Source organism: Bactrocera latifrons, unplaced genomic scaffold, assembly GCF_001853355.1.
Source record: "Bactrocera latifrons isolate USDA-ARS-PBARC rearing strain unplaced genomic scaffold, ASM185335v1 scaffold_110, whole genome shotgun sequence".
NCBI lineage: Eukaryota > Metazoa > Arthropoda > Insecta > Diptera > Tephritidae > Bactrocera > Bactrocera latifrons.
The window spans coordinates 685,868-694,671 of record NW_017534520.1 but is presented as its reverse complement, the minus strand read 5'-3'; the positions used below and the strand labels follow the sequence as shown (position 1 = coordinate 694,671).

Below are 8,804 nucleotides of genomic sequence, written 5' to 3'. Positions count from 1 at the left end.
AAAATAAATTAAGAAATATAAAAAGTTAGGGGTAGTCAGAATTAAAAAAAAAAATATTTTTTTTTTGCATTTTCGCTAAGTGTGATGTCTTAAAAATATTCTCAGAAAATTTCACATTGATGCCATAATTAGTTTTGAGTTACTCGACAAATAACAAAGAGAGCTCGGGCAGTTCAAAGCGCTAGTGTGAAACTTTAAACGCGTTTTTCTCAAAACTGTGTTTTGAACTGATGACAAATTTATACAGCTTTTAGAATACATAATAAACTTGGTCCTGATCGGAGGATTTTTTTCAAAAATGTCGATTTTTTAATACCAATTAACTACTGATTTGTTCGCAAAAGTTTAGAAAAAAATTTCCTGAGGCCTTCATTTTGTTAATTTTGAAAAACAAAAATCCTTCGATCAGGCCCAGGATTATCTATTTATAAAACAAATTTTTTTTTGTCCGATTGATTTTAGATGAATCTCCAAGGACTTATGGTTGTCACCGCAGTACCCTTTTTTTGGAACACGGTCAACACAAAAGACTATAACTTTGGAAGTTAATTTTTTTTAAATTTTCGTTACTTCATGCCAATACATTTTTTAAAAATGCCCTATTACCACTTTTGTAAAATAACACGATTTAATAGCAAAAAAAAAAGATACTGAAATTTGTAATTTTTTCGTGAATCTGACTATCTAACCTTTTGAGATTTTTATTCTAAAAAAAATTATTTCGAAAAAGAGTACAATGTCCAAAATTTTTATTGCATATTTTGCAGTAGGACGACAAATAGAAGTTCATTTCGAATTGAAAGTTTCTAAAAATAATATTTTATTTATTATACAATTAACATAAAGTTTCTATAAAATATTGCTTAAAGTAATTTCTTACATATACATCTATTATATAAAATTACTATTACTTAATTAACGAACAGTAATTTCAAATAAACGACACCAAATTCAAAAACAAAAATTAAATGAAATTTTAAACAAAAATCAAATCTAACCTCAACTTAATTAAGAAGTGAAATTCTAAGCAAATAAAATGATTTTTTTAAATCACTAAAAATCAGTGTCAAATATTAATAGAAAAATATTACAGAGCCAAACATATTTTTATTTATTCCATATTGTTTATTTGTGCCTCAATTTAACCTCAAAATATAAATATAATTTTATGTTAAAATTTTAATTTTTGTTTAAACAAATACTTTTCAATAGAAATTTTTTAGTGAAATTATATAAAATAACTGCAAAATTTTGTATAATTTTCAACAATTTTTTTTCTTTACAGCAGTGCTAAATAAATACAATAATAAACATAAAAATCTCGAAAACAAGGTTTTTATTGCATAATATTAACTAGTTTTCAACCAACAACACAAGCAACAGTGGCAAATGAAAGTAAAAGTGCAAAGCAAAACAATTCAGAGAACAACTTGTGCAACAAAAGTATAGAAATATACATACATACCCACATACATACATAAATAAATATGTATATTTGTGTACAATAAATTATTTACACAGCCAATCAGTGCTAGCAAATCGGCAGCAACAAAAAGTGTGTGAAATAAAAGAGAAAAGTAAACAAAATAATAACGGTAATAAGAGGCAGGAAAGTTCATATTATTACTACTACCAGGCGGCAAGTGAGTAAATATAAAGCAAACGACTGCGTAGTGCGATTTTTTGTTGTTATTGCTGTGCATTACAACGCGCTGAACAAGCAAGAAAAGTGAACAAGTTCGTCACCGCGATAAAATAAAATACAACAACAATAAAATATTACAGAAATTAAAATAAGAACCGCAACAATACTAAAAAAGCAGCAACAAAAATACCACAACAACAACAAAGCATCATCTACAGATTTCGCCTTGTGCATATGACGAGCTCTTTTTCTCGTGCAACAAGCTGCAAAAGTATTTTTTCACCAAGTCCAACAAGCAGCCCCAACAGCCCCAGCAACAATACAACAGCTGCAAATAACTGAGAAAATATTTTTGCATCTCATTTTCTATGAAATTAAGGTAAAAATTAATTTTAGAATCGAGTAATTAAAAAAGAAAATATTTTAAATATGCATTATGTTGCCTCAAGTATAGAGTCACTCACGCTCACACTGGCAGTATTTGGGAATGACTGCGCCAGTGTAACAGCTCGCTACCTGAGTTGAGTGGGCTTGTGAGTATTTGATTATTTTGAGTGTTTCATGTGTGTGGAATGATTCTGCGGCATGTTTGTCATAATGAAAGCAAAAATATTTTATTTAAACAAAATAATTATTGTAATTTTTATTCAGGTATGGCAATAATTGTGTGGGTCAGTTAACGGTTTTTATGTAGTAAAAAATGTCAGCTGAAGTGTACCGATATTTTCAAAGTTTTTTGAACTTTTCCACCACACCCTTTCATTTTTTAACAAAAATACATATGTAAGTAATTTGGATCTGCTAAAACTCGCAGTTAGAAGAACCTCCAAATGTTTTCTAAAGTGCTTAAATTTTTTTCGATTGCCATAAAAAATGTTCTCTTAGCATGCATAATAAAATGTCTCTTCCGCTCAAAATGTTATAGATACATACATACATATATAGGCAAATTTATAGTTTAAAGTAGCACCAAAGGACAGAGAGAGTGCTTGGACACCATTCAATCTCAATCTAAATTATAGTCGACTTCAGGAACTATTTTAATACTTGTGAGTACTAGCTAGAAGAAGCTAAGTTCATTAAAAATAACCTTAAGTATATTTAGATATTCGATTATTATATAATCATCCAAATCGTTTGCACTAGAGCTTTTTTTTAAATCTCGGTATTCATACAAATCACAATTTTGTAAGGTGATTTTGAAGCTGTGGAATATATACTATATATAATATATATCACATGATCACGTTAATACCGTATCTGATTGCCATTGAAGGATTTACTTAGACTAATTTAGGATAGTTGGCAGTCAGACTTTCAAGGAGGTTACCCGATTTTTTACATTTAAATATAGGTGATCCTTATTTTGATGGGTTCGCAGATAAGTTGTAACGTAATTTTACGCCATAAGAAATCGTAGTTCACTTTGTTTCAGTATACATACTATGTATGCATGTTATATAACAAGTCTATGCGAATATTTACGATCTGATATAAAACTTCATATCAGAAATACTATATGTACATACATATGTATGTATGTCTTCTAAAATATCACTCACACGTCCCAGACAAATGGGGCAAATTCGAAGAAGTCAATATAAGATGGGGAGTAAATTTGCAAAGCGCGCAGGAGAAGCGTGCAAAAACTCAGTTTGCAGCGGCACGAAGTGTGAAAAACGAAGTAAGGAAACAGCCAGTGGCGGCATTCATATACATATGTATAGTATGTATGTATTTATATTCATTAACAACGTGCATCGCAATGCGTATCTGTTGGCTGTGCAGGCTTTTGCCTTGCTTCACGTATGCGTTTTTCGCTTTTGTTTTCATATTCTTCAGGTTTTTCGTTGTTGTTGTGCGGCATTTTGCCGAACTGGAGCTGGCAAGCAAATATTAAAGCATGTGCGGCGGTGTATTTGTCCATACAATATGTGTGCATATATATACAAAGTAAACACGCATATTTCGTAGGCTCACGAGTTTTCGTTCGCTTTTGCGCTCAGTGACGTGGTCCACAACACGAAAGCAGAAACAACAAAATATTTCGTGTATTTCTTGTGTGGTTTATGTGTGACTTTTTTGGTTTTTGGAGCAGCCGATAAGGCAAATATTTGAAGTGTAAAAAGTACAAAAACGAAAAACAAGAACAAAGACAAAACAATGGCAAACCCTTCAAGCATATGCTTAAACACATGTATGAATGCAAGTGTGTGTGTCTTATGAAGCAGTTTCTGTAGCGTTCAAAAATTATGGAAAGTATTAAATTTACTGTTTATACTAGATATAAGTATGTATGTATGTTTATAGATGTATATTTAGGCATACACCTAAGTGGTAAATATTAGCTTCTTGCTTAGAAATTCGATCACCGTGAGGTTGGTTGTGTGGTTCCTTTTTATAAACAAATGCGTAAATGTGTTAGTTTGGAATTGTCTGTATTACCTATAAACATTTCAATTATGTACTTTTAAACAACCTGGAAACAAACGGCAACTGACCGACAAAATTGTTATAAACAAAAACAGGGGAAGTACAGCGCATAAATGCTAAAGCAGTTTGTTTATATTTCGAATGCTTGAAACTCTTAATAACATTATCATTATTTTTCCACTCTTTGTGAAAAAACCAATGCAATATTATAGCTAGTTACAATGCTATAAAATTTATAGCAAGCGGATTTATTGCGAATAACTCAATTTTATATGTAAATAAGTCGTGCCATAATTTTATGGCAACTACATATTAAGGCTTTCTATAATTTTATAGCAAGCTTTATTTTTGGTATAAATGCACTATTTGCAAGTGATGCCAACAGCTGGCTGTAGACATAGTTCAAAAAATTTGATCTAATACTTAATAGTAAGAAATCGGATAAAAAAACGCTTGCTGCAAGACTATACATACATACTCATAACTTCATAAAAATTTGTATTAATATTTAATGCTATTTTTCCAAGTTTCTTTTCTTTTATTATCGCAAGCTAACATACATGCATTTGTATTTATACTTCACCTAGTTTCTTAAAGCAATGGAAATAAATTAAACTTAAACTTTTTAATATGTACAAGATGTCATATTCATCCAAAATTCCAAGAAAATTCAGAACCTCGATGTATTGAATTATTTTTATTTGAATATGCATAAAATGTTTTGTTTTTTACATTTACTACTGAAACGAGCAAAATATGTGTGTGTGAGTTTTGTACTGTCATAACTTTTATAGGAACTATATACTTTTATAGTTTGCGAATAATTTAAATCTGCTTGCCAATATAGTTTCTTTTTTGCTATCGTAGTTAATTTTATGGCTGTTTCTTGGCAAAATAAAGTACTATACAAATTATAGAAAAAGCAATTAACAAGCAATTTTGATTTTCCGTGTGGCCTACTATAATTAATATCAGTCTATAATAATTTTGATCATAAAAATATGAATTTTATAGCTCTTACTTAGCAAGTGATATAAAAGTTACAGGAAGGCATAAACCAGCCATTTTAGTTTTCTGCATTATCTATTTTATTTTTACAAAAAAATATATGTTTTTGATGTTTATAGCAACCAATTATTGTATGCTGAAAGAATTCTTTTTGTATTCTGTATTGCATGATTTGTCAAAAATTAAAGATTTTATATAACGTCACTAAAACTTCTAAATCCACGAATGTGAAAATTGTACAAAAATTCTGCTAATTACATCAACAAAAGGTTTTGTGCTACTCAGTGCTAATTATGCCAATGTTCAAATTGGAATTATGTAAATGTGCTATGAATGCACACAAGCGATTGCTTATAAACATAGAAATGTATGTGGGCATTAGAACTTATGAAAAGTTGCTAATGTGTTGGCTAAATGAAATAGGCCGGTCTAACATACATACATACATATGTGCTTAACCTTGTGCTCTATCTTAGAAGACAACGTTTCTTTATGTGGAATTCGTTAGCAACAGGGTGCCGCATTATAAAACGACTAAGTGTTTTTCAGCACATATAATACATACTATCTACGCTTCAAATTTACGATATTTAGTCGGTATTTTTCACTTTTCTCACGTTTCATTTCCTCAATCTCAACAAATTGATTTAAATACAAGCCCAAGTAACGCGCTAAAGTTAATTTATCATAAAAATGCTTACTTTTTTTACTTGTTGCCACTATCGCGGTGCAAACGACTTAGTCACTGCGTCTGGTTTGTCAGGGAATTCAAAGTAAATCACTCTCACTCACTCACGGGCTCACTCACGCGCTCATTTGCCCCGTCACTGCGTCCGACCATTACATTTACTTACTTTCCACCCTTTTGCCTTTTTGCTTTTACCCGCAACTTTTTGCTTTTCGCATTAAATGTTTGACAGTTTTATTGTATTTCTTTATTTTCACTAACAAAAAATTTTTTTTATTAATTTTTTATTTGTTTATTACTTATTGTTTACTTTGCCATACGATTAAGCAATTTGTTTAGTCACTGGAAAGCAATGATAAGTTTATTGATTACTTTGAGATGATTGAGGCGAGTGAAGTTGAGGTAATGAAAAAATGTACGTAAAAAGTTAGAAAGCTTATATTTACAGCAAAATTTCGAAATTTTGAGAACTTTGTCGCTTCGAAACTTGACTAACTTAATATTAGTCAAGTTCTCCAACAAAACTATAAATCTAGAAAAGTACCGTTTAATGGAGTCAATTAAGAAATTATTGAAAGAAACAAAGAAATTTAATTTATAAACAACAGTAATAAGCACAAATATTTGCCGGTAGTTTTTCTTGCCTTAATAAATTTGAGTATAGACTTTTGTTCTTTAAATTTTTGCTTTGATCCACTATGTGCTCGGTTTCAGTTTTCTTAGTCACTTTATAGCAAGTTATACTCAACTCATGCTTAGTTTTTTAACCACCGAAATTTAAGCTTTCGGTTTAGTCTTTGTGTCTGATAAGAAACCATTAATATTGATAAATTGTTTCTTCAATTTTGTGCCAAATGCCGCTAAAAGATGAATTTATAGATAATCAGGTATTCTAACTTTTTTTATTAAAAATTTAATAAAATATATTTTCGTAAATTTTCGTGAAAAACATATACACACGTATTATATTTATACCATCACCCCAAAAGTTATAAGCTTTTGAGTGAAATACTGCCTACATTTAGGCAGCTTATTAATTTATTTTGCGATTTTATAGAAGTCTTATTCTAAACCGTTCATAACAGTTTTTGATGTAGTTATAACTCTAACGACATTATATATTTGGGCTAAAGATAAATAGCATTCAGTTTTCGGCACAAAAGCTGCATATATTTCTCCCACTTAGTCTGCATTTTTGGCAATAATGTGTATTTAGCGAAGTCACACAACCAAAATGTCGATCAAGTGAATATTTTATATGGTATATTTTTAATCATAGGCTACCTACTAAAGACCATAAGTATTAGGTTTTTTATTGAATTTTCACTTGTTCATACAATCTTGTTCAGATCGAGTCACTACAGCATATAGCTGCCATACAAACTGAATCAATTCCTTGTAACTTAACTTAATTAATGAGATATATTCAAAAACATTTGTTGGAGTTATTGTCTATGATAGTGGTTCACTCTGTGAAGAATCGAATCAAAACCAAGTTCAAATTCAAATAACGGTTTAGAAGTCCATAACTACTTAGTATTAATCTCTGTGCTTTGTTCCAAAAAAAATTAAATTTACACTGACAATTTCTTCCTTTGAATCAAAAGTGAAATAAGCTAAGAAAATTAAGTAAGCAAAATCGGCAATGGTTATATAATTTTTTACAAATAAAATATTTTGCAAGTAGTTTAAAGGGAAAGACACAAAAACGCGCTTTCAATTCGCAAACTTTCAACAGCCACCTTACATCACAAACGCCATTTAAATTGCTGGTATTAAAATTCGCAACATTTTTTATCACCGCAGTATAAAGAACTAGTTTGCGGAATATTGAATTACTTCAGCAAACAAAAAATAACATAAAACAACAAAAAACCAATACGAAAGTCATAAATATCTTCGAAAAACACAAAATGCAATAGACTAAAATCAATTAAAACTTAAAATACATTTACATACACATATTCATGTAACAATACACATACACGTACAGGCATACAAGCATACAATCACACAATCACTTGAGTGTAGTTGCTGTAACCAAACATTAAGGCTCATAAATATCTTATAACCGCTCACAGCTTTTGTTACATATAACCAATATTTCTATACATTACATCCAACATACATACATGCAGATACCTACATATATGCATAAATGAATTGGTTTATAAAAGAGATGCTCGCATAATGGATTTCATATTAAAAAGGCGCAAAATAATCAGCGGCAAAAGAAAAACTGGTTTCGGCTGACACACTTTGAGCGCTTAAGCTCTTACTTTTTCACTTTTCTTTTTACAAACACACACATTTGAACACTTAATTATATACATACACATGTACGTATATGGCGCATAATTTTTCTATTTTTTCTTTCCTTCTTCAACTTGTTTTGGCTAAAGCGCATCTTCGATTTCGATTTCGACGAGCTATCTGATTATTTAAGCTTTTTGAAAATCCAAAAAGGAAAAGTAAAGAAATAAAAATTAAATAAATGCAAAGCAAAAGCAGTCTCGGCGCATAAATTGGGCAAGAAAGTGTTGCAAATTGCGGTGTTGCATGTGAAATATTGTTTGCCAAATCAAATTGACAGCTCCACAAACAATGCGATAGACATAAAGACTTATTTAATTGAGTTATTAAATCAGCACAAATAAATTTAGAGGAAATGGAAAATAATTTACTCACATATATACTATATGAACGCAAATATATTTACTTACATTTATTCTTTAAATGAACAAAATTAAGATTGAAGTGACTAAGAATATATTTAGCAAGGCAAACATAGCTTCTGTAGACACAAAAAGGCCAGCTTGAAGTAGGCTATCGTTTGTGCTGAAATATTTTATTTTATTTTTGCTTAAATTTTTGTATTAAAAAGAAATCACGACATTCTTAAAAGAATAAAACATTTCTAAATTCACTTATTTGGAAGTAAAATTACCCTGAAGTATAAAAACTTAAAGCTTTTTAATTGTTTCTAATTTTTTAATATGCCAAAAAGTTTTTTAATAAAAGAAGATTAAA

At 29.8% G+C, this 8,804-nt stretch overlaps 1 protein-coding gene across 10 annotated transcripts in view; it reads left to right on the top strand.

Moving 5' to 3' along the window:
- LOC108973496 (mucin-19) overlaps positions 1-8,804 on the top strand; it is a 243,468-nt gene that overhangs the window by 3,833 nt on the left and 230,831 nt on the right. For all 10 annotated transcript variants that reach the window (XM_018940866.1, XM_018940843.1, XM_018940877.1 and 7 more), the window contains exon 2: positions 1,286-2,024. The gene's annotated coding sequence lies outside the window, so the exon portion shown is untranslated. The remainder of the gene's footprint in view (positions 1-1,285; positions 2,025-8,804) is intronic.